The sequence below is a fragment of the Thermobia domestica genome, chromosome 2 (genome assembly GCF_964235325.1).
Source record: "Thermobia domestica chromosome 2, izTheDome1.hap1.1, whole genome shotgun sequence".
NCBI lineage: Eukaryota > Metazoa > Arthropoda > Insecta > Zygentoma > Lepismatidae > Thermobia > Thermobia domestica.
In genome coordinates this window covers 205,260,435-205,287,120 of record NC_137455.1, presented here as the reverse complement: position 1 = coordinate 205,287,120, position 26,686 = coordinate 205,260,435, and the positions used below count along the sequence as shown (strand labels likewise).

The 26,686-nt window shown below is 41.3% G+C and overlaps 1 protein-coding gene across 6 annotated transcripts in view; it reads left to right on the top strand.

The window, feature by feature from the left end:
• The window catches only part of LOC145678367 (uncharacterized), a 625,560-nt gene that overhangs the window by 72,689 nt on the left and 526,185 nt on the right, over positions 1 to 26,686 (top strand). The window lies entirely within an intron of this gene.

Genomic DNA, 26,686 nt, shown 5'->3' with positions numbered 1-26,686 from the left:
ATCAAATTGATGGGCAATCTCAGAAACCTCTGTCCAATTACTGACCTATATTTTGTATCGCATTAAGATGTATAATTTCAATAATCATCCATTTGAAATGCCCATATACAGTTTATAATGAAATATTATATAAATAAAGAAATTATTTCCAAAATATAATTTTTCCTAGAATACTTTCCGAAACTTCCAAATTAATTTTGGTTTAAATAAAGAACAGACAGATTTAATACATAAACAGAAAATTGCGTTAAAAATTCACAGTATACGGTATGTTCGGAAAGTATTGGTCCCGAAAAAAAATATAATACTTAAACTGTGAGGCACATTACAAATCGTCGTTGGACTGCAATGCAATTGACAGAAGTCAAACACTACCACCCACAGCTGTGTTGATAACCATAGCCTGTCACTATTTACGAGCCTCGTACATTACATGGACATAGAGGGTCAAATTGCACTGATAAAACCGCTGATGAGGGACCTTAACGCTTTAGCATAACGCCAGTGGAGCCACTAATATGCAATATGGCCCGCTGATGTGGAATCAAATGATATGGTCGGATGAGTCGTCGTCCAACATTACACCACAGTCATGCTTTGTGTAATGGGTACTAAAAGAAGCATATGATTCACAGTGTCCCCATCCAACAATGTAATTTAGTGGCTACTCTGTGACGCTATGGCTTGCAACATCCTGATTTCAGCGGTCCTGTGGTTTACTCAGCAGATTTCAACTGTTGGTTATTATCTCGCCATTTCAGGTGAACATGTGCATCGTATGATCCAGATGTTATTTCCAGGTATTAACCCTATGTACTAGGATAATAAGGCGCCATTCACAAAGTTGGAGCTGTTGCATCGTGGCCTGAGAAAAATCAGCATGAAATCGTGGCCCGCTTATTGCCCAGACCTGAACATAATTGAACAACTATAATCCGTTTTGGAGACACCGGATCATGTAAGAACGCCTGAATTTAAACTACTACCAGTAAGTCTGGATTCAAAACTGCAGCTCCTATTGTAAGAAACTATTTCTAAATTTACTGTAAGTAGATTTCGTTAAAAAGAATTAAATATATTAATGGTTTTTGATCGTATATATGCACCGATTTGAACTTTCAAAATATTGTCACAATCAAGACTTGCTCATATAATAATTTAATTCCGTCTCTAAAGTGACCAGGCTTTCCAAGTACTTCTTGGGTGATCAAGCAGTGCGCAAACAGATGTTTGCTTTTATATATTACACCTAGAAACAGACCAAGCGATTCTTCTGTGTGTACCAATGTTTATTTAATAAGGCTACTTGCATTCCCGAGTTTGTTTAATAAGGAAAATGGATCTCTTGATACCAGAGTCGTGGTTGAGAGACAATAAGGAAATTCCTTTCTACAAATTGCTTGTGATCGTTTGGAACACAAATATATTTACTTTGCAGTCTGTAACACAAAGCCGTGCTTCTTTTGTATCTCTGTCTGGCTTGTCCATATAAATACTTCACATTATGAAGACTATTATACTATTCATGAAACATATTCAAATTGTACAGGGTGTTCCAAAATAACACCGACAACGTTTGGGAGGTGATTCCTGGCACCAAAATAAGACGAAACGTATAGACCAAGCTGGGTGCACAAATACTTCCTTTTGGAGTTATAGGCTGCCAAAAACATGACAAATGAACTTTCAAGGTCCGTAGCTCCAACACTATGCGACTTACCTTAGTAGAGTCAAGACTTTACTTAGGAACTAATATATGCTCTATCCAAAAATAGATGTTTTAGAATCCTAAGGTACTCATGCATCAATTTTTGTACAGGCAGTTAGGTTACGGGCATATAATCTGAAGTACATACTAACTACCTCTATAAAAATTGTTGCGGAAGTACTGCAGGATTCTGAAGCATCTATTTTTCGAAAGAACACACATTAGTTCCTTAGAAAAGTCTTTACCCGAGTATGGTAGACCCCATAGTTTTGGAGCTATGGACCTTTAAAGTTCATTTTTTAACGTTTTCGGCAGCCTATAACTCCGAAAGGAAGCATTTGTGCACCCAGGTTGGTCTATACTTTTTGTCTTATTTTGGTGTCGGGAATCACCTCCCAAACGGTGTCGGTGTTGTTTTGAAACACCCTGTAGAACAAGCGATAAATGTTTCCTTGGAAGGCTTTATCATGTAGTTACGCATATGCGATGCGTAAATCGATTTAAATATGTAGTGATGTTTGACATTTGCACCGATTTTGATATTTTTGAGCAAATGACTGAACCCTGCAATAACTTTGGTTTTTAGTACACTTTCCTCAGAATTCAAAGGCTTGAGGGAGTGACCGGTAGGAATAAAATCGAAAATACTAATATCAGTATCCAGTTCATAGATTTGGGGATCACAGTGACACTTGTGATGCCAGTTACGTCCAAATGCATCAGCCATGAATATCCTAAGTAGTGGAGGGCCAGCTCTATAAGGAATACATGTCTCATTTCAACTTCATGTAAAAGGTTCATACATATATTTTTTTAATTTGATATGTTTTATTAAGAACTATTTCAGTTCAAGTGAACACTTGCACGCCAGCTAGAGGGCTCAGTGTGACACCATAACCCACCAGGTACACTCTCGGATATAAAATCGCATATGTAATAAATGTAAAATTCACTATGTGCGTATTGCTGGCCAAGTACGGCGGAAATATTGATCCATACGATACTCCGCTAAGGTTGCACCCAGTATATGTAATATCTATCTATCTATCTATCTATCTATCTATCTATATATATATATATATATATATATATATATATATATTCATTCTACAATGTCCTTATTGCCTTCCAAACGAACACAGTGCAAACAGAAAGAAAACTCCACGAAAGCATGACGCATGACACATGATGACGCAAACAACTGAAGGAGAGCAGTATTGCCAACTTTTCCGACATTTTTCTGTATCTCGGATGCAACTTGAGATATGGAGTTCGAACAAATTAGAAGATGATCTTCATGACACGATGCGTGAGGGGAAACTTTTCCGAGTTATGTCACTGTTTTCTGTTAGTTCTGTATATAATTTTCTGTTAAATTGGCAATACTGATGAGCTAATTATTATGATTTGTTACACAAGACATGCGTCTAATGTAGGTAAATATTCAAGGTAAAACATTTTACATTATATAGTTCTATATATTTATACAATGTCTTTTCAATATGCATACGGTCACACGTATTGAATTAATAAACGAAATGTATAAATGAATGAAATTGTTTTTCAGTTTCATCAAACAGTTTGCATACATCTTGATATGCCACATACATAATCTTATAATTCAAATCCAGATTGTCACAAAATTTCACTTTCTAAACAGCATATTTGCACTTGCAAAGGAGTGCACATTCCAACTTTGTTTCCTTGCACTTGCATGATGAACATGTGGTTTTTGCAGGTGCATTTAACATAAAGTTGAAACAGTTCCTTCGCCACAGATAATGTTCGTCACACTGGGACAAGCTTGTTGTTTATATTGGCCCATCCATACATAGAGGGGTCTGGGAATAAGCATCACCGGTTTGTGGTTGAAAGCCATATACTTGCTTAAAAGATCTCCTTTTCAAGTGTAGTTTCACAGCGTCGCTTGTGGGGGGCATTCCCTCAACATCTCCAGTTTTGTGACAGAACACGTTCATTCGTAGGTGATAAACATTGCTATCACTTGCAGTACATTCTGCACACAAATTTGTTGCAGAATCTTCCAACACAATTATGTCAAATGGAGTACTAGTAAAACTTGCTAAATCTGCTTGTAGATTTTTGATGGTCTCCTTTGCTTTTAAACATCGGTTTTCCTTAAACTTAAAACCCGATGTGCTGTCTGACTCAGTGAAAGAATGAAACAGAGCCAGTGCTTTGGCCTTTGTCTCCTGATGTTGCCGCAAGATGGTTAATTGATATCATTCTTGTCTGCTTTCCAGCTTTAGGTGCCACCGAGATTTCTACTTGTGGGTTGACATTTAGTATGTGGTGAAAATTATTCAAGAGAATTACTATCATATCTCTCTCTCTCTCTCTCTTTCTCTCTCTCTCTCTCTCTCCAGTGTGAATCAATTCCAATGTTGCCGTAACATAATAATTGGATATCATTCTCTATTTGCCAGCTTTAAATGCTACCCAGATTTTTCTTGTGGGTTGACATTTACTATGTGGTGAAAATTATTCAAAAGAATTACTATCACATCTGTCTCCAATGTGAGTCAATCTCACTGAAGATGTCTGCAAGGAATGAAGAATATGTACGACAATACGTGTCTCTGACGTCCATTTAGACAGCCCCCCCACCTTTTCAGATTCAATCAGAAATGGTCTCAATCGTTTGTACATCGTTTGTACAGAAATGTGCAGGCGAAATTCTCGTTTGTACACAATTAAGGGCGCCGCCAGAACGAAAACAAAGTGGGGGGGCTGTCTAAATGGTAGCCCCCCACCTTTTCAGATTCAATCGGAAATGGTCTCAATCGTTTGTACATCGTTTGTACAGAAATGTGCAGGCGAAATTTTCGTTTGTACACAATTAGGGGCGCCGCCAGAACGAAAAAAAAGTAGGTGGCTGTCTAAATGGTAGCCCCCCCCCCCCCACCTTTTCAGATTCAATCGGAGATTGTCTCAATCGTTTGAACATCGTTTGTACAGAAATGTGCAGGCGAAATTTTCGTTTGTACACAATTAGGGGCGCCGCCAGAACGAAAACAAAGTGGGGGGCTATCTAAATGGTAGCCCCCCCACCTTTTCAGATTCAAGCGGAAATGGTCTCAATCGTTTGTACATCGTTTGTACAGAAATGTGCAGCCAAAATTTTCGTTTGTAGACAATTAGGGGCGCCGCCAGAACGAAAAAAATGTAGGTGGCTGTCTAAATGGTAGCCCCCCACCTTTTCAGATTCAATCGGAGATTGTCTCAATCGTTTGAACATCGTTTGTACAGAAATGTGCAGGCAAAAATTTCGTTTGTACACAATTAGGGGCGCCGCCAGAACGAAAACAATGTGGGGGCTGTCTAAATGGTAGCCCCCCCACCTTTTCAGATTCAATCGGACATGGTCTCAATCGTTTGTACATCGTTTGTACAGAAATGTGCAGGCGAAATTTTCGTTTGTACACAATTAGGGGCGCCGCCAGAACGAAAAAAAAGTAGGTGGCTGTCTAAATGGTAGCCCCCGCACCTTTTTAGATTCAATCGGAGATTGTCTCAATCGTTTGAACATCGTTTGTACAGAAATGTGCAGGCGAAATTTTCGTTTGTACACAATTAGGGGCGCCGCCAGAACGAAAACAAACTGGGGGCTACTATTTAGACAGTCCCCCACCTTTTCAGATTCAATCCGAAATGGTTTCAATCGTTTGTACAGAAATGTAAAGGCGAAATTTTTGTTTGCACACAAATGGGGCGCCGCCAAAACGATAATAAAGTATATGCTGCCTAATTGGTAGCCCCTCCCCACGTCCGATTCAAAAGAAAATTATCTCAATTTTTTGTACATCATTTGTACAGTAATGCGCAGGCGAAAGTTTTGTTTCTACGCTATCAGGGGCGTCGACAGAACGAACACACATGGGAGCTGTGTAAGTGGTAGCCCCACCATGTTCGATTGAACCACAAATTGTCGCGATCGTTTATACATCGTTTCTGCAAAAATGTGCAGGTAAAATTTTCGTTTGTACTAAATAATATACGGATGTGATTATTTTTAATATTTGACCTAGAATTGAAGAAAAGGGTTGGGGATTGCAATTACTATAATTATGTATATATATATCGGGATTGCTCAAATTTATAGATATGAAAGTTGTTATTTCGACTTCACATTTCAAATGTTAAACCAGTGTATCATGGTTTAACGTTTTCTGATACTTAACCTAAAATGTAAGAAAGGGGGTTAACTAAAATGCTCACGAAATTCGCGATTTTGGATTTTGGATTAATTCTATATTAAAGACTCAGGATGAAGACAAAATATTGCGCACAGTTGCACGTTCGACCATCTGCTAGTCCTAAGATGATAATAATAATAATAATAATAATAATAATAATAATATAGTAGAAGCAATTAACTTTGAAAGTACTGGTTAGTGGAACATTAAAAAATGTGTCATATACTATGGAGTATTTACTAACAAGACATGGGATGCAAATACAGGGGATATACAAAAAGAGTGGAAACACCTGGTATAAAAGATTGAGCCATTTCAAACACGATTTGAGTCTGAACATGATGGTGTCGCTGTGGTCACCGGCACATCCCTTGAGGTAAACAGCCTGGCCAATCGAACAGAAGGGCCAATTACAGTTCAACGACCAGTCCGTGCAGTCCGTGAATCATGTCTGAACTGATAGTTTCAAAGAGGGGAAATTATTTGTGTACGTATTGTGGGAGTTTCCGTAACGAAAGTAGCGGAAATTTTTAGTGTATCAAGAGGTACAGTCTCTAAGATCATGTTTGCCTACGAATGTTTCGGAAAAACCGTTTCAGCGAAGCACCAGCGTGGGCGCAAGTGTGCGTTGCGTGACAGAGACACGCACATTGGGTAGGATTGTGACGAAGCAAATCACCATGGCGCGAAAAGTCAATGCTGAGCTGAATACTGTGCTTACAAAGCCTGTTAGTGTTAAAACAGTCAGAAGAGAACTCCACAAGTAAGGAATTTATGGCAGATTTTGCATTTCCAAACCACTCGTCACTATTGACTATGCTGCTATACGGAGACAGTGGTGCAACGCCCATAAAAACTGGACAATGGAGAGGTGGAAGACTGGCATCTGGTCGGATGAGTCTTCTTTTACATTGTTTCCAAGTGCTGGTCGAGTTTACGTGTGGAAAACGCCGGCACAAGCGTACAATACAGACTTCTGTTACCAATAATTATGATTTCGGCAGTTTTGGTGGTCCAGTGATGATTTGGGCAGCCATATGCTGGTATTCTGCCAGACTCATTATCACCTTGCATGAACATGTCACTGCCAAGGACCAAGTAACCATTTTGAGTAACCAGCTACATTCCACGATGCAAATCTTATTTCCAGATGGTAATGCCATGTTCCAAGATGACAGAGTCCCTGCACATACAGCTCACATCGTCCAGAACTGGTTCGATGAGCACAAATATGAAGTGTCGCAACTTCCATGGCCCCCAGAATCACCACACCTCAATATCATCGGGTCCTTGTGGTCAGTTTTGGATACCCCCTACCCACCACCGTCCTCTCTATAACAACGTTCCGCTACTTTGGCGGAAGAATGGTATAACGTCTCTTTGACAACCATACGCGACCTGTATTTCTCCATTCCCCATCGACTACAGGGCGTTCTGCACACGGTCCTACTTGCTCTTACAAGTAAGGGACCATATGGTTGTCGCGCAAATCAGATGCAGACATACGCCATCTGATTGAGCATGAAAAGATATGGAGAACACAGAAATTTAAGGTGCTAAGGGCCATAGGGAGCGGAGCGAGGAAACAGGAAACATTGAATGTCGGCAAAATTGAAGAAAGTCAGGAATAACGGGAAAAGTTAATTTCTTGCAAACAGCGAAAGAAAGTCAACCAAAAGAAAGAAAATAAACATAACAAGGGCATCAAGGACGAAGAAAAATCATAATCAGGGTTGCCATCCGGACCGCAGTGTTGCCAACGCTGCATAACATTGATATGGAAGGTATAGTACAGTATAGCAATTCATGCACAAGGAAAAATATTAGTAACACAAACGACAATTGAAAAGACTCTGTACACGTGCGTAAAAAGGTTTAACGATAGTCATTTCCTATATGATTATGCCGGTGATTGAGATGGACGGTACATTGCTTCCACACATGTATGTTCTTGTTTCGGAACCCAGTGGTAACTTTGCAGCGCGCATGGTCGCTGAATTCCCCAATGTGAAAGTATATCCAAGCAGATCAACGAATATGACCAAACGGGATTTGCAGATCTTCCTGGAAGAAGTTTTGTGGCCCGATCTTCAGGGTAAGAATCGTGTTTTGCTTTTGGTTGACTCCAGAACTCCAAACAAGGATGACACTCTTTACAACATGACAGTTCCTGACGGTGTTCAGTTCTACAAAAAGCTGATTCCTCCGAAATGTACAGGCCTTATACAACCTGCTGATGTGTTCTTCTTTCGTCCATTCAAAAACATGGTGAAGTTCATCACAGATACGTTAGTGTTCTCCAGTATTAATGTGTGGCAACGTGAAAACTTTCTCCGACTTCAGTCATTTGTTCATTACCAGTTTTCCTCTAGGCGATTCCAAAAGATGATACGCTTTGCGTTTTTCAAATGTGGCTACTCCAATGAACATCCTGGACAGTTTCAAACACCTTCCGCATATTGCTTTGAAAAAGGACTCACGGAGGAATGCTGCAGAGACGCGTGTGACCAGCTTGCTTTCATCCGCTGTGCTCACTGCGAGAAATGTTTGGAGTTCTTCTCTTCTATTGGTTGACCACGCATTCATTCGTGATCTTCACGTCAACTGCAATTAAACTACAAATGGTGCGTAATGTTCTCTATTTTCCTCCATTTGTATTCACGCGGGTGTAATATTCACTAACGACTACGTTAAACCTTTTACGCACGTGTACAGAGTCTTTTCAATTGTCTTTTGTGTTACTGATATTTTTCCTTGTGCATGAATTGCTATACTGTGCTATATCTTCCATATCAATGCTATGCAGCGCTGGCAACACTGCGGTCCGGATGGCAACCCTGATTATGACTTTCTTCGTCCTTGATGTCCTTGTTATATTTATTTTCTTTCTTTTGGTTGACTTTCTTTCCCTGTTTGCAAGAAATTGACTTTTCCCGTTATTCCTGACTTTCTCCATTTTTGCCGACATTCAATGTTTCGTGTTTCCTCGCTCCGCTCCCTATGGCCCTTAGCACCCTAAATTTCTGTGTTCTCCATATCTTTTCATGCTCAATCAGATGGCGTATGTCTGCATCTGATTTGCGCGACAACCATATGGTCACTTACTTGTTAGTGAAGGTAATGTGCATGAAGGGAATCCATATTTTTGTCCATCCCCTGTAACTTTTATTCTTGAATTTGTAATTTAGTAAAAATGATAACAAGGTATAATGTGAAGGAAAATATACGGAACTGTAGGAAAATATATGGAAATAATATTCAATTGAATAATTGTTGCTTCAAAGTTATTGTAACTTAAAAGAATGTCTTAGTGAATTTTTGCTCCATGTTCGATTAAATGAATGTACTACATTCATAGATGTACAATATGAACACAATTTAATAAATAGATAGAAATTGATATGGATAAGCAATGACGTAAATATTAAGAATAATTTTTAGCTCCCGCCGTATGAATATGGGAGCTTATAGATTCCTACCAGATGTTTTGTAGGTTTGTCTATCTCTCTCTTTCTCTCTGTGTGAATGTGATGTTTTATTTCTCCGTAAATACTGATCGGATCTGAACTAAATTTCGTGAGCAAGTCAATAGAATATAGCTATATTTGGTACTTCCTCTGACCCTTCTATGGGTGCTGATATGTGTGTATGCGATACTCTATTTCTTGGTAATTTCAGATCTAAATCAAATTTGGTGATTAGGTAACCTATCGTCTAATTAATAAAGATAGCTATATTCTGCGAACCCTCTCTGACCTCCGAGGAGTGATGGGGGTTACATGTAAAAGTAATGTGTCGGATCCATAGTTCAGAGGGTCTGAAAAGAATAGTGATACTTCTGATGTCATTTAAATACCATTTTAGCCCCCACCGTCATGGGGGTTCAGAGGGAGGAATAATCGAAAACAGACGATATTAGTGTCGAAGGAACAGTTTCCAGGATGACTGAGATGAATAGTGACAGATACAATGCTGTTTTAAGTTCAAGTTCAGCCGTTATCGACATAGAGTGGCATATAGAAATAATCAAATTAATGTTTAAATGGGAATAATAAGGACCAACACAGTTTGTGTTTCACGCTTTGCAAATCGAGAGCTTCTGAATTCGGTTCACAGACTGTCCCTCAGCTTCTACTCTTTCCAACTACGGTATTTTTAAAGTCCGTACGTGTTTCACCCACTCCACATAATACATTTACAGTATATTGACGATTATCGGAATAGGAGATAGCGAGAACTTTTGTTTTGCAATCTAGCGTTCTAATAATAGGTACAATTTTCAATCTCAGCAATCGTTATTCAACCGGTTAACCTTGATCGCTAAACTGCAAAAACAGTAATACACAGCTGTAGCCCAATCCCCTTTCTTACTTTCTAGGCTAAATATCAAAAAACGTTAAAACACGATACACTGGTTTAACATTTGAAATGAGAAGTCGAAATAACAACTTTCATATCTCTAACTTTGAGCAAATCCTGAGATATATACAAAATTATAATAATTGCAATCCCCATTCCTTTCCTTCCATTCTAGGTCAAACATTAAAAATACTCACATCCGTATATTATTTAGTACAAACGAAAATTTTACCTGACATTTTTGCACAAACGATGTATAAACGATCGCGACAATTTGTGGTTCAATCGGACATGGTGGGGCTACCGCTTAGACAGCTCCCATGTGTGTTCGTTCTGTCGACGCCCCTGATAGCGTAGAAACAAAACTTACGACTTTGCATTACTGTACAAAGGATGAACAAAAAACTGAGATAATTTTCTTTTGAATCGGAGGTGGGGAGGGGTTACCAATTAGGCAGCATATACTTTGTTATCGTTTTGGCGGCACCCCTAATTGTGTGCAAAAGAAAATTACGACTGCACATTTCTGTACAAAGACTTACAAACAAGTGCGACAGTTTGTCATTGAACTCGACATGGTGGGAGGTCTACCATTGAGGCAGCCTCCAGTTTGTTTTCGTTCTGGCGGCGCCCCTAATTGTGAAAAACGAAACTTTTGCCTGCACATTTCTGTACAAACGATGTACAAACGATTGAGACCATTTCCGATTGAATCTGAAAAGGTGGGGGCTACACCTTAGACAGTCCCCCACTTTGTTTTCGTTCTGACGGCGCCCCTAAATGTTTACAAACAAAAATTTCGCCTGCACATTTCTGTACAAACGATGTATGCTCGTCGCCAAAAGTGCTTTTACATCGCCTTGACTGGTATGTGACTGCGCAGTACTCTAAGGAAGGGATGGTTGCATAAGAATTTGAGATTATTTTTGAAGAGTTTTTACTTTGACTAGGAAAATATCGTAGGTATAGAGAGTAAAGGCACAGATTTCAAGCATCAATGCACTGTTATCTCTATTTTTCAATTTATTGCCTTATATGTTAAGTTAAACACCACAACATCTGTCACTTACAGCGTAGATCATCTTACTTTTTAAAATGCCACTTTAGCTTATTTGTCCAAACACTAATCTCCAGACATGATGTAGAGAGAAGAGAAAGAAAGAGATACAACATCTGTAAGATTTATGTAACTCACTAAGGAACTATAGGGACTGACTGAGCTAATTACTGCTACTAGCGCTTTTCACTCTTCATGAATTTACTACGACATGTTACCTATGTCCTAAATCTGTGCATGAATTATATCATTCGCCTCACTGTAATTATTTGGGAATGGAAACTGATTACGCTGAACGTGAATATGTTTCGCTGTCGTAAAGCAAGGACCGTAATAAATGTAAATAAGGTTCTCATTATTATATAAAACACAGAAGTATTTATTCCGTGTATAAAACAATATAATACAGTAACTAAGCAACATCAAAATCACTAACGCCCGCAGAATTTTTTCCAACGGGGGGAAGGGGGCAAAAGACCCATATAGAAAAATCTTTGAGTTTTAGGTCTCACGATTATGCGGGTTAGGCTAAGGGAGACGGTGATGATGAGTAATGAATGAAATGGTGGAATGAAGAAAGTGGGAGGAAACGGGAGAACCCCGAGAAAACCCACGCACACGGTGTTTGTCTAACACAAAGTTCAATTGGCTTGGGCTGGAGTCGAATCCGGGACCCCAAGCAGCAGAGGTGAACGCTGCACCACTGACCAACCTCCTCCACTGACTCAAACGGCCGAATCAAAATGCCCCTCATAAATAGAGCCCGGGTCAAAACGGTCCCACAACAAAACGACCCAAGTCAAAATGCCATGCGTCAAACGGACCCGGGGGAAAGGGCTTCGTTACAAAAGGACCTGAGTCAAACGGCAATGTGTCAAAAGTTTCCCGGTTAAAAGGGCCCGAGTCGATAGAGGACGAATCAAAACGTCCCTCATTAAAAGAGCCGTTTCAAACGGGTCCCACGACTAAATGGCCCAAGTCAAAAGGCAAAGCGTCAAACGGGCCCAGAAGAAAAAGGGTCCCGCTACAAAAGGTCCCTCATCAAACGGTCCCGAGTCAAAAGGCCCTTCACAAAGAGAGCCCGGGTCAAAACGGTTCGACGACAAAATGACCCAAGGCAAAAGGCCCTGCGTCAAACGAGCCCGGGTAAAAACCCACGCAATGGTGTTTGTCTACCACTGGCGCTCTACCAATGCGCGCTGATGCCCATCATCAAACGGGCCATGCTCAAAAGAGCCGAATCAAAATGCCCTTCATAAAAAGAGCCCGGGTTAAAGGGTCTCTCGATAAAATGACCCAAGTCAAAAGGCCATGCGTCAAACGGGCCCAAAAGAAAAAGGGACCCCCTGCAGAAAGGCCTCAGTCAAACGGCCCCGTATTACAAGAGCCCGAATCGAAAGGAACAGAATCAAAACGCCCCTTATAAATAGAGCCCGGTCAAACGGGTCCCACAACAAAATGACGCAAGTCAAACGGGCCCAGGATAAAAAGGGTCCCGCTACAAAAGGTCCCTAGTCCAAAGGGCCCGAGTCAAAACACCCCTCAAAAAATGAGCCCGGGTCAAAAGGGGTCCACGACAAAATGACCCAAGTCAAAAGGCCCTGCGTCAAACGATCCCGGGTGAAAACCCACGCAACGGTGTTTGTCCACCACAAAGTTCAATTGGCATGGGCTGGGATCGAACCCGGGATCCCAAGCAGCAGAGGTGAACGCTCTACCACTGAGCCACCGCGGCCTCTGAGACAAACGGCCCCGCGTCAAAAGGGTCCGAATCAAGGCTCTCTGCAACAAAAGAATGCGAGTCAAAAGTCCCAAATCGAAACACAACTCATCAAAGGGGACCGGGTCATAAGCGGCAGAATCAAAAGGCCCCTCATAAAGAGAGCCCAGGTCAAAACGGTTCCACGACAAAATGAGCCAAGGTAAAAAGCCCTGCGTCAAACAGCCCGAGTTAAATGGTCTCCGCAAGAAAAGGGCGCGAGTGAAATCCCGAAAGAAAAAGCCCCTCATCAAACGGGCCCTGGTCAAAAAGAGCCGAATCAAAATGCCCTACATAAAAAGAGCCCGGGTTAAAGGGTCTCTCGATAAAATGACCCAAGTCAAAAGGCCATGCGTCAAACGGGCCCAGGAGAAAAAGGGACCCGCTGCAAAAGGGCCCGAGTCAAACGGCCCCGTATTACAAGGGCCCGAATCGAAAGGAACCGAATCAAAACGCCCCTTATAAATAGAGCTTGGTCAAACAGGTCCCACAACAAAATGACCCAAGTCAAACGGGCCCAAGATAAAAAAGTCCCGCTACAAAAGGTCCCTCGTCAAAAGGGCCCGAGTCAAAAGGCCCCTCATATAGAGAGCCCGGGTCAAATGGGGTCCACGACAAAATGACCCAAGTCAAAAGGCTCTGCGTCAAACGAGCCCGGGTGAAAACCTACGCAGCGGTGTTTGTGCACCACAAAGTTCAATTGCCATGGGCTGGGATCGAACCCGGGATCCCAAGCAGTAGATGTGAACGCTGTACCACTGAGCCACGGCGGCCTCTGAGACAAACGGCACCAAATCAAAAGGGCCCGAGTCAAAAGCTCTCCGCAACAAAAGAATGCGAGTCAAAAGTCCCAAATCAAAAGGCCCCTCATATAGAGAGCCCGGGTCAAAACGGTTCGACGACAAAATGACCCAAGTCAAAAGGCCCTGCGTCAAACGAGCCCGGGTGAAAACCTACGCAGCGGTGTTTGTGCACCACAAAGTTCAATTGCCATGGGCTGGGATCGAACCCGGGATCCCAAGCAGCAGAGGTGGACGCTCTACCACTGAGCCACCGTGGCCCCTAAGTCAAACGGCACCGCGTCAAAGAGTCCGGGTCAAATGGTCTCCGCAACAAAAGGGCGCGAGTGAAGTCCCGAATCAAAACGCCCCTCATCAAACGGGCCCTGGTCAAAAGGAGCCAAATCAAAATGCCCCTCATAAAAAGAGCCCGGGTTAAAGGGTCCCTCGATAAAATGACCCAAGTCAAAAGCCCATGCGTCAAACGGACCCAGGAGAAAAGGAGGCCCGCTGCAAAGGGGCCTGAGTCAAATGTCCCCGGATTAAAAGGGCACGAATCGAAAGGAGCCGAATCAAAACGCACCTCATAAATAGAGCCCGGTCAAATGGGTCCCTCGACAAAATGACCCCAGTCAAAAGGACCTGCGTCAAACGGGCCTTTGTCAAAAATGAGCCCGCTATAAAAGGGCCAAGTCAAACGGCCCCGTGTCAAGAGGGCCCGGGTCAAAATGTCTCCACAACAAAAGGGCCCGAGTCAAAAGGCCCGAATTAAAAGCGGCCCTCATTAAAAGGGCCCCAGTCAAAAGATCTCTGCAACAAAAGGGCCCGAGAATAGTTTGTTAACGCGAAAATTTGTTATTTAGGTAGGGATAATAAACATAACAATTATAATGACTATCTGCCTTTTTGCATTACGTTATACTCAGAATTTTTGCGAAGACTGTTAAAGGATGACAACCTACGTCAGTAACAGAGGCGACTTTTGATGGAAGTTACAATTTAGAAAATTAACGTTTTACGAATGTAATCCACGAGAACTGAGCAAATGTATGGTGGAATTTCATTTACGGCGGAAAACATTAATGGTCTCAAAACAAACATTAAAAAAAACAACTACTTTTTGTTCATTGTTATGCAAATTTTATTATTATTATTATATTATTACTACTTTTTCTATTATCATCATTAATAATAATAATATACAAGGTCAGTGGTAGACCAAGCTTTCAAACCAGTATACGCCACTGCTCGAAACTATTAACTCTATTTTAACATCGGTCGTCTTTCGATCATTTTATGTTACTCCGTCCCACTCCCCAAGGTGTGCAAGGGTGCCTTCTTAATCCTTGCCCCAAGGCAAGAAAAGCAAACAATATTTTCGCAAACACAGCCAGGCTTAGAGAGTTGGAGTGACTCAGAACGCACACAGCTCGCTGTATAGCTGCAAGAGACCCATGGGTAATTAGTTGCCCTCTTGTTACAAGACGTTTAGTCAGTACCTATCAAGGTCAGTTCCAGCAGCAACAACTAGTCCCTTCTGTTTACTTTTCACGAATATTTTTCACCTTCATGCGTACAGGTCACGTATTGCGTAGATTAAATGACATGTGTCAAGTATATATTCCCAAAAAGATATGAGTACTCAAAAGGCAAAAACATGTAGCTATTTTTGTTTTCCCATTTTCTATTAGCCAGTGGAAGTGTGTATGCTTGTTTCACATCCCTTTTGTAGTTGCTTACTATTACTTCTTTTTAATTGAGCTTTTGGCTATGAATACCACCGCGACAAGTCGTGGTTCTTATGATAGTGGCGTATTTTCGCCCCGAGAAATTACGAGAATAATAAATAATGTAGACTACGATGCTTTTGAAACGGAGGATGAACGTAGTATGTAGGAAGATTCTAGCATCAATTTGTGACACACATGCCTTTTTTCATATAGCCTCGCTGCTGAACGGGACGTTAAACCAGTGGCGGAGTAGACACACACATTATATATACAGGGTGGCCCATTTTAATCTTTCCACGGAAATATCTCGAAAACGTTTGAGCATAAATAAACTGAACAAAAACTCAAATAGGAAATACCATGGGACAAAGCGAACGGCGATGCCACGATGCCCCCAAAGCCGCTTTTCAAACGGGCCCGGGGCTAAATTAAAAATATTAAATGGAAACATGGGGCGAGTGGGACTTCATTCGATAGATCTTTGAAAACTAAGAAGCGATGTGGCAAAGATTTTTCATATCAGACACCGTGTTCAAAATGGCCGCCAAAATGTTACCTGTATCACATAAACGCCCAGTAGCACTAATATGGAAACGGTTGAACATAAATCAACCAAACAAAAACTCAAATAGGAAAGTCGTGGGGCAAATCGAATAATCGGCCCCAGGGCCGCCTTTCATCTTAGCCCAGGCCCAACTTAAAAATTTTATATGAAAATATGGTCACATGATATTGGTCATGCAAAATATGGGTCATGCAAATTGTATCTACACAACAAAATTATCTGATACATGTTTTTTATGAGATATATGTCTGTAATGGAAAAAAGTAGGTAAAATTCTTTTTAAACGGTACCTTCCATTTTGAATGCAGGAAATAATTTGTGCAAAATAAATCAACTGCAATGCGAAACCAATTTGTCGAACAATGTAATTTTAGAACAATGTGTAGAAACGTTGGTTTTCTCAAAAGTCGTCTGCAGAATATTGGTTCATTACAGTACCAGTCACTTGTAAACCCCAAGTGTTTCAGGAGCTCCTCCGTGGCTAAGCGGTTAGCGTACGCACCTTTGGCGTGGGAGGCCCGGGTTCGATTCCCGGCGGGAGCACGTGTAGTTCGGATTGCACGTTAATCAGTAGGTCCACGTCCCATATAGCCTCGCTGCTGAACGAGACATTAAACCCAAAATCAACTCAACCAAGTGTTTCAGACAAACCATAAGTGTGGGGGTTTTCATTTGAAATTTTACCATTCATTTCCGCTTCACCCCTTACGGAAGGAAATCGGAAAGATAATTTTCTAAGAATTAAAGTTCCTCTTCAACATTATCACTCATACTTTAAGAATCTTTTTCTCCATAGGATCATTCTCGAGGCGTGGAATGAATAATACCATTTGTGATTTCCTAGAGGAGTTCTATTCTGTTCATCCGCTATTATTTTCAACCGTTTTATATTAGTGATACTGGACGTTTATCTGATATAGGTAACGTATTTTGGCGGCCATTTTGAATACGGTGGCCTATATGAAAAACCGTTTGCCACATCGTTGTTTAGTTTTTAAAGATCTATCGAATGAAGTGTCACTCGCCCTATATATATATATATATATATATATATATATATATATATATATATATAGAGAGAGAGAGAGAGAGAGAGAGAGAGAGTAAAACCTGTCAACTTGGCCACCTGTCTATCTTGGAAGTTGGCCACATTGAAACAATGTTTACCCTATGATGATAGTGATAAATTTACCTGCATATCTTGGCCACGCAAAGTACCATTTTTTGTTTTTCTTAACTCTTTCGTATTCCCATACGTGAAGCAGATGTTCTGTATTTATAAGTGGAGACAAAGAAGCATAGATTCCCACGATTTGTTCTTGGAAGTCAAAGGCCAGAACACTACCTGGTAAAGGGTTGGAGAAGGAAGACATGAATAAGAAAAACCACGTACAGGAATTCCGGAAATGATTGCACGTATTTGTTTACCCTATCTGTTTTGGTAAAATCATTAGCTATAGCCTATCAGCTCCGTTCATCAGTGGGGAGCTTTAGTAATTTCCGAAAATTCTCAAGGCTAAAGCTAACCATCTCAATTCTCTACTATTGGCACATGACTTCTTGTCAAAAGGTAGTGGAGGTTTTGAAATATGAATTCCCTTAACATTTCTCAAAACATCTTTTGCTCCGAGGGAAACACTTGTAGCTCATTAACAAAAAGTAGTTAAATGATTAATCTATATACATTATTTTAAAGTAGCTGCCGTGCGATTGCTTATTAACAACCAAGTAATACTAGAAATCCTATTCTAAAAATACATGAATAACACTTATTTTCTGTAAGTTGGCCACTTTTCAATGGAACCAATGTTGGCCAGCATAGACAGGTTTCGCTGTACACATATATATAGTATTTGTAAGGCATATGTTTACTCTCTTCCTTTAAGTATAAAATTTTATAATTAGTGAAATTTGGTGAATAGTTTTTTTTTCAAGCATAGATTTCTGAATGGTACCTCATTTGCCAGAAATGGAGGCATTACTTCCCAATACCCTCCTTAGGGATAGTCATTTCTAAATTCCTTAGAAAGGAACTGTAAAGTAAACAAAAGAAAGATAGAAGTGAAAAACCAAACACCTTACAACACCTAACTTAATACCTAATACCAACTACCTTAACTAATACCTTACAGTTTTGTGAATGAGATCCATACCCTGTTCTTCATTTCGGCGAAAACATTAATAACTTTTTTTAAAATTATATATTGTCCCTATATGTGTCCAACATCAGAATAAAAAAATAAGACTCCCTAACGAAAAGTCTCCCACGCCAAAGGTACGTACGCTACCGCTTAGCCACGGAGGAGCTCCTGAAACACTTGGGGTGTACAAGTGACTGGTACTGTAATGAACCAATATTCTGCAGACGACTTTTGAGAAAACCAACGTTTCTACACATTGTTCTAAAATTACATTGTTCGACAAATTGGTTTCGCATTGCAGTTGATTTATTTTGCACAAATTATTTCCTGCATTCAAAATGGAAGGTACCGTTTAAAAAGAATTTTACCTACTTTTTTTCCATTACAGACATATATCTCATAAAAAACATGTATCAGATAATTTTGTTGTGTAGATACAATTTGCATGACCCATATTTTGCATGACCAAAATCATGTAACCCATATTTTCATATAAAATTTTTAAGTTGGGCCTGGGCTAAGATGAAAGGCGGCCCTGGGGCCGATTATTCAATTTGCCCCACGACTTTCCTATTTGAGTTTTTGTTTGGTTGATTTATGTTCAACCGTTTCCATATTAGTGCTACTGGGCGTTTATGTGATACAGGTAACATATTTTGGCGGCCATTTTGAACACGGTGTCCGATATGAAAAATCTTTTGCCACATCGCTTCTTAGTTTTTAAAGATCTACAGAATGAAGTCCCACTCGCCCCATGTTTCCATTCAATATTTTTAATTTAGCCCCGGGCCCGTTTGAAAAGCGGCTCTGGGGGCATTGCGGCATCACCGTTCGCTTTGCCCCATGGTATTTCCTATTTGAGTTTTTGTTCAGTTTATTTATGCTCAAACTTTTTCGAGATATTTCCGTGGAAAGATTAAAATGGGCCACCCTGTATATATAATGTTTGTGTCTACTCCGCCACTGGTTTAACGTCCCATTCAGCAGCGAGGCTATATGAAAAAAGGCATGTGTGTCACAAATTGATGCTAGAATCTTCCTACAAACTACGTTCATCGTCCGTTTCAAAAGCATCGTAGTCTACATTATTTATTATTCTCGTAATTTCTCGGGGCGAAAATACGCTACTATCATAAGAACCACGACTTGTCGCGGTGGTATTCATAGCCAAAAGCTCAATTAAAAAGAAGTAATAGTAAGCAACTACAAAAGGGATGTGAAACAAGCATACACACTTCCACTGGCTAATAGAAAATGGGAAAACAAAAATAGCTACATGTTTTTGCCTTTTGAGTACTCATATCTTTTTGGGAATATATACTTGACACATGTCATTTAATCTACGCAATACGTGACCTGTACGCATGAAGGTGAAAAATATTCGTGAAAAGTAAACAGAAGGGACTAGTTGTTGCTGCTGGAACTGACCTTGATAGGTACTGACTAAACGTCTTGTAACAAGAGGGCAACTAATTACCCATGGGTCTCTTGCAGCTATACAGCGAGCTGTGTGCGTTCTGAGTCACTCCAACTCTCTAAGCCTGGCTGTGTTTGCGAAAATATTGTTTGCTTTTCTTGCCTTGGGGCAAGGATTAAGAAGGCACCCTTGCACACCTTGGGGAGTGGGACGGAGTAACATAAAATGATCGGAAGACGACCGATGTTAAAATAGAGTTAATAGTTTCGAGCAGTGGCGTATACTGGTTTGAAAGCTTGGTCTACCACTGACCTTGTATATTATTATTATTATTATTATTAATGATGATAATAGAAAAAGTAATAATAATATAATAATAATAATAAAATTTGCATAACAATGAACAAAAAGTAGTTGTGTTTTTTTTAATGTTTGTTTTGAGACCATTAATGTTTTCCGCCGTAAATGAAATTCCACCATACATTTGCTCAGTTCTCGTGGATTACATTCGTAAAACGTTAATTTTCTAAATTGTAACTTCCATCAAAAGTCGCCTCTGTTACTGACGTAGGTTGTCATCCTTTAACAGTCTTCGCAAAAATTCTGAGTATAACGTAATGCAAAAAGGCAGATAGTCATTATAATTGTTATGTTTATTATCCCTACCTAAATAACAAATTTTCGCGTTAACAAACTATTCTCGGGCCCTTTTGTTGCAGAGATCTTTTGACTGGGGCCCTTTTAATGAGGGCCGCTTTTAATTCGGGCCTTTTGACTCGGGCCCTTTTGTTGTGGAGACATTTTGACCCGGGCCCTCTTGACACGGGGCCGTTTGACTTGGCCCTTTTATAGCGGGCTCATTTTTGACAAAGGCCCGTTTGACGCAGGTCCTTTTGACTGGGGTCATTTTGTCGAGGGACCCATTTGACCGGGCTCTATTTATGAGGTGCGTTTTGATTCGGCTCCTTTCGATTCGGGCTCTTTTAATCCGGGGACATTTGACTCAGGCCCTTTTGCAGCGGGCCTCCTTTTCTCCTGGGTCCGTTTGACGCATGGGCTTTTGACTTGGGTCATTTTATCGAGGGACCCTTTAACCCGGGCTCTTTTTATGAGGGGCATTTTGATTTGGCTCCTTTTGACCAGGGCCCGTTTGATGAGGGGCGTTTTGATTCGGGACTTCACTCGCGCCCTTTTGTTGAGGAGACCATTTGACCCGGACTCTTTAACGTGGAGCCGTTTGACTTAGGGGCCGCGGTGGCTCAGTGGTAGAGCGTCCACCTCTGCTGCTTGGGATCCCGGGTTCGATCCCAGCCCATGGCAATTGAACTTTGTGGTGCACAAACACCGCTGCGTAGGTTTTCACCCGGGCTCGTTTGACGCAGGGCCTTTTGACTTGGGTCATTTTCTCGTGGACCCCATTTGACCCGGGCTCTCTATATGAGGGGCCTTTTGACTCGGGCCCTTTTGACGAGGGACCTTTTGTAGCGGGACCCTTTTTATCTTGGGCACGTTTGACTTGGGTCATTTTGTTGTGGGACCTGTTTGACCAAGCTCTATTTATAAGGGGCGTTTTGATTCGGTTCCTTTCGATTCGGGCCCTTGTAATACGGGGCCGTTTGACTCGGGCCCTTTTGCAGCGGGTCCCTTTTTCTCCTGGGCCCGTTTGACGCATGGCCTTTTGACTTGGGTCATTTTATCGAGAGACCCTTTAACCCGGGCTCTTTTTATGTAGGGCATTTTGATTCGGCTCCTTTTTACCAGGGCCCGTTTGATGAGGGACTTTTTATTTCGGGACTTCACTCGCGCCCTTTGGTTGCGGAGACCAATTAACCCGGGCTCGTTTGACACAGGGCCTTTTGCCTTGGGTCATTTTGTCCTGGACCCTTTTTGACCCGAGCTCATTTTTTGAGGGGCCTTTTGACTCGGGACCGTTTGATTAATGAACTTTTGTAGCTGGACCCTTTTTATCCTGGGCCCGTTTGGCTTGGGTCCCTTTTGTTGTGAGACCCGTTTGACAGGGCTCTATTTATAAGGGGCGTTTTGATTCGGTTCCTTTCGATTCGGGCCCTTGTAATCCGGGCCGTTTGACTCGGGCCCTTTTGCAGCGGGTCCCTTTTTCTCCTGGGCCCGTTTGACGCATGGCCTTTTGACTTGGGTCATTTTATCGAGAGACCCTTTAACCCGGGCTCTTTTTATGAAGGGCATTTTGATTCGGCTCCTTTTGACCAGGGCCCGTTTGATGAGGGGCTTTTTATTTCGGAAGTTCACTCGCGCCCTTTGGTTGCGGAGACCAATTAACCCGGGCTCTTTGACGCATGGCCTTTTGCCTTGGATGATTTTGTCGTGGAACCGTTTTGACCCGGGATCTCTTTATGAGGGGCCTTTTGATTCGGCCCCTTTTGACCCGGGCCCTTTTGATGAGTTGCGTTTCGATTTGGGACTTTTGACTCGCATTCTTTTGTTGCAGAGAGCCTTTGACTCGGACCCTTTTGACGTGGGGCCGTTTGTCTCAGAGGCAGCGGTGGCTCAGTGGTAGAGCGTCCACCTCTGCTGCTTGGGGTCCCGGGTTCGATCCCAACCCATGCCAATTGAACTTTGTGCTGGACAAACACCGTTGCGTGGGTTTTCACCCGGGCTCGTTTGACACAGGGCCTTTTGCCTTGGGTCATTTTGTCGTCAAACCGCTTTGACCCGGGCTCTCTTTATGAAGGACCTTTTGACTCGAGACAGTTTGACTAGGGGCCTTTTGTAGCGGGACTCTTTTTCTCCTGGGCCCGTTTGATGCAAGGCTTTTTGACTTGGGTCATTTTATCGTGGGACCCGTTTGGCCCGGGCTCTTTTAATTAGGGGCATTTTGATTCGTCCCCTATCGACTTCGGCCCTTTTAACCGGGAAACTTTTGACACAGGGCCGTTTGACTCGGGACTTTTGTTACGGACCCCTTTCCCCCGGGCCCGTTTGACGCATGGGCTTTTGAGTTGGGTCATTTTGTCGTGGGACCCTTTTGACCCCGGCTCTATTTATGATGGGCATTTTGATTCGGCCCCTTTTGACCCGGGCCTTTTGATGAGTTGCGTTTCGATTCGGGACTTTTGAGTCGCATCCTTTTGTTGCGGAGAGCTTTTGACTCGGGCCCTTTTGACTCGGTGCCGTTTGTCTCAGAGGCCGCGGCGGCTCAGTGTTAGAGCGTCCACCTCTGCTGCTTGGGATCCCGGGTTCGATTCCAGCCCATGCCAATTGAACTTTGTGGTGGACAAACATCGTTGCGTGGGTTCTCACCCGGGCTCGTTTGACGCAGGGCCTTTTGCCTTGGGTCATTTTTTCGTGGGACCCGTTTGAAACGGGCTGTTTTAATGAGGGACGTTTTGATTCGTCCTCTATCGACTCGGGCCCTTTTAACCGGAAAACTTTTGACACAGGGCCGTTTCACTCAGGTCCTTTTGTAACGAACCCCTTTCCCCCGGGTCCCTTTGACGCATGGCATTTTGACTTTGGTCGTTTTGTTGTGGGACCGTTTTGACCCCGGCTCTATTTATGAGGGGCATTTTGATTCGGCCCCTCTTGACCCGTGCCCTTTTGATGAATTGCGTTTCGATTCGGGACTTTTGACTCTCACCCTTTTGTTGCGGAGAGTTTTTGACTCGGGCTCTTTTGGTCAGTGGTACAGCTTTCACCTCTGCTGCTTGGGGTCCCGGATTCGACTCCAGTCCACGCCAATTGAACTTTGTTTTAGACAAACACCGTGTGCGTGGGTTTTCTCGGGGTTCTCCCGTTTCCTCCCACTTTCTTCATTCCACCATTTCATTCATTACTCATCATCACCGTCTCCCTTAGCCTAACCCGCATAATTGTGAGACCTAAAACTCAAAGATTTTTCTATATGGGTCTTCCCCCCCCCGTTGGAGAAAAATCTGCGGGAGTTAGTGATTATGATGTTGCTTAGTTACTGTATTATATTGTTTTATACACGGAATAAATACTTCTGTGTTTTATATAATAATGAGAACCTTATTTACATTTATTACGGTCCTTGCTTTACGACAGCGAAACATATTCACGTTCAGCGTAATCAGTTTCCATTCCCAAATAATTACAGTGAGGCGAATGATATAATTCATGCACAGATTTAGGACATAGGTAACATGTCGTAGTAAATTCATGAAGAGTGAAAAGCGCTAGTAGCAGTAATTAGCTCAGTCAGTCCCTATAGTTCCTTAGTGAATTACATAAATCTTACAGATGTTGTATCTCTTTCTTTCTCTTCTCTCTACATCATGTCTGGAGATTAGTGTTTGGACAAATAAGCTAAAGTGGCATTTTAAAAAGTAAGATGATCTACGCTATAAGTGACAGATGTTGTGGTGTTTAACTTAACATATAAGGCAATAAATTGAAAAATAGAGATAACAGTGCATTGATGCTTGAAATCTGTGCCTTTACTCTCTATACCTACGTTATTTTCCTAGTCAAAGTAAAAACTCTTCAAAATTAATCTCAAATACTTATGCAACCATCCCTTCCTTAGAGTACTGCGCAGTCACATACCCGTCACGGCGATGTAAAGGCACTTTTGGCGACGAGGATACAAACGATTGAGACCATTTCCGATTCAATCTGAAAAGGTGGGGGACTGTCTAAATGGTAGCCCTCCCACTTTGGTTTCGTTCTGGCGGCGCCCCTAATTGTGCACAAACGAAAATTTCGCCTGTACATTTTTATACGAACGATGTACAAACGACTGAGACCATTTCCGATTCAATCTCAAAAGCTGGGGGCTGTCTAAATGGTAGCTCCCCCACTTTGGTTTCGTTCTGGCGGCGCCCCTAATTGTGTACAACAAACATTTTGCCTGCACATTTCTGTACAAACGATGTACAAACGATTAAGACCATTTCCGATTGAATCTGAAAAGGTGGGGGCTACCATTTAGACAGTCCCCCACTTTGTTTTCGTTCTGGCGGCGCCCCAAATTGTGTACAAACGAAAATTTCGCCTGCACATTTTTATACAAACGATGTACAAACGACTGAGACCATTTCCGATTGAATCTGAAAAGCTGGGGGCTGTCTAAATGGTAGCTCCCCAAGCGGCACACCGACGTCGAAAAGACGTGGTTTTTTTGGTGTAAAACACCGTAAAATACACCGAACATGACGTGATTTACACGTCTTTTCCCACGTGGAAATGTCCGGGAATATGACGTGATTTTTATGACGTCTTTTACACGTCATAGAATATGACGTGATTTTTATGACGTCTTTTACACGTCATAGAAATGACGTGTAAATAACGTCTTTTTTACTTGATTTTCACGTGTAAATCACGTATTTTTCACACCCTTCATGTGAATTGGAAGGGGGGCGTTCTCGAAATGAGGCGGCGAGAAGCAAAGGGGTGTAAGCGATATTTGCAATAAAGTATGGATGTCTCAAAAATGGATTCTGCACAGCTAAATATACAAACTGGATGGTGAAGCTCGTCGCAGTCCAATAGAAAGTCTACCCATGAATGCTCTACGCCGAACTTCATTATGCAGTTTGTATATTTTGCAATGCAGAATCCATTTTAGAGACATACATACTCTATTGAAAATGTCATTTACACCCCTTTGCTTCTCGCTACCTCAAATGTCATGGAAGTCTGACAGGATTGTTCAGTTCCAAATGTCAAAACCATTAGAAATTGATGTGCATCCGCAGTTTTGATATTAGGAATTTCAATCCATGTACTACCTCGATTATTCGCCACACTTTTGAGGCTATTTACCAGCCCCTATTCAACCGTTTGCACCAAAGTTAGGGGTTAGGCTACTAGGGCTACCTAGTTCTGGCCCTGTAAATTTTGAAATAGATCGGTTGAATAGTGGTTGAAACAAATAACCCTGAAACTGTGTCGAATAATCGAGATCCTACTATACATAGATTGAGATTCCTAATGTCAACACTGGATACACATCAATTTATGATTATTTGGACATATGAAACTGATTAATAATAATAATAATAATAATAATAATAATGAAAATATCTACTCTAAAACACACAGCTTAAAACACATTTTTTTTAAAAAATGATAAAATCATACTTTTTCTATTTTCTTAACTGCGTTTTTTTTCTTGACAGTTCTGAACTGATCTCTGGCCGCAACACTTTTCTTGGGTAAAAAAAAAAAAAAAGTCTACGAATAACAACTGGACAACGATTATTATAAGTAAAAATAATAATGAAAATAAATTTATCCTTGTGGCTGCTGCTTGATTTTTCACCATTGTGTTGTAATTTGCATAATAATTTACAAGCTCCTATACCAGATAAGTAAGACCACTGGGTTATTGTAATAAATAACAGATCAGGATAGACCCTAAGAGCCCTAGATCTTGCCACATCGAAATACATCACCACCCTCTCTCGGAAGCACACATTGGGGAACGTCAAAGTATTGTGGTCTATTTGATTGGTCTGTACCAAGAATTTGGAAATTTCGCTTCTCCGAATGTTCGTATTATCTATGGATTGGGGATTTCCATATCTAATTAACCACCTCTAGTGTTGTTGATTTATATTTTTTTAGTATTTGGATACTAGCCTATTGAAGAGTATATATTCGCCTTAATGTGTGGTATATTTATCTACACATTAAGAAACGAATATACAATAGCTGTCGAGGAATAATTATATACCTAATGCAACAGGAAAGAAACGGCAGCGCTTGCTCCACGAAAGGATAAATTTAAAGCCATACATTAAAAAGAAAACCGGAGACGCATTGAATCGACTTGAAAAACATAAAAAAAAGCCCTCGAATGTAAGACTCACCCTTGGCGAAAAAAAAAAGCCCTACATATTTTTTAAGAATGAGAAAAGACGAATAAACATGGTAAAAACAAAGAATAAAATGGAAAAATAAAGGAACATTGTACTTACAGTCCTAAGAAAATGAAATGAAATGAAATCT